The sequence below is a fragment of the Octodon degus genome, unplaced genomic scaffold (genome assembly GCF_000260255.1).
Source record: "Octodon degus isolate 3935 unplaced genomic scaffold, OctDeg1.0 scaffold00077, whole genome shotgun sequence".
NCBI lineage: Eukaryota > Metazoa > Chordata > Mammalia > Rodentia > Octodontidae > Octodon > Octodon degus.
The window spans coordinates 7,091,142-7,091,952 of NW_004524653.1; positions in this window are offsets into that span (position 1 = coordinate 7,091,142).

Genomic DNA, 811 nt, shown 5'->3' on the forward strand with positions numbered 1-811 from the left:
CTCTCTCTCTCTCTCTCTCTCTCTCTCAAATAAATAAATAAATAAAATTAAAAAAAATAAAAAAAGAATTAAAACTGAAAAATGGGCTGGAGAGATGGCTTAGTAGTCTAAAGCACCTACTTGGAACAAACTTGGCAAAGCACAGGGACCGCGGTTCAATCCCCCAGCATCACATGCCAGCGAGCCCCGCCCCCTGGTGGGCTGAGCTGGCCACACACACACACACACACACTAAAGGAATAAATAAATAAATAATATAAAAAAATAATAATAAAACTGAAGATGTTTGAAAGACAAATACACAAGCATGCATTCCAGTAGTCATCAGCAATGATGTCATCACATGTCATGTCTCTTATGAAAAACTCCATTGTGTACTTGTGAGACAAGGTGACAAGAAATGATATCTTAGCATCATGAGAGGAGTTTGGCCTTGCGAATCCTCTGGGACTCTTCGTGGACCTCTGGACCACACTATGACAACTGCTATACTACAAAACATAGCACAAGCTTTAGGGACACCTCCAGTCTCAGATTTCATCCCCTCTTTGGAGTTGGATGAGGCCACACCTTGGAAACAAGGGCTCGGCTCTGTGAGTGTTGGGTGATCGAGCTTTATTGCTGTTATCAGAGCTGATTTATCAGCCCTTTTAAGCAGGAAGTCCGTGGATGCCAACACACCTGCGTGGGCCGTGCATTCCAGAGGTGCCGTCACATCCTCCCTCACTTGCCCAGGGTGTGGCATCCCTCTTCTTGGACTTTCCTTTCTAGAAAGGAGGGCCAGGCTAGAGCTTCCTGGATCTCCTCAGTA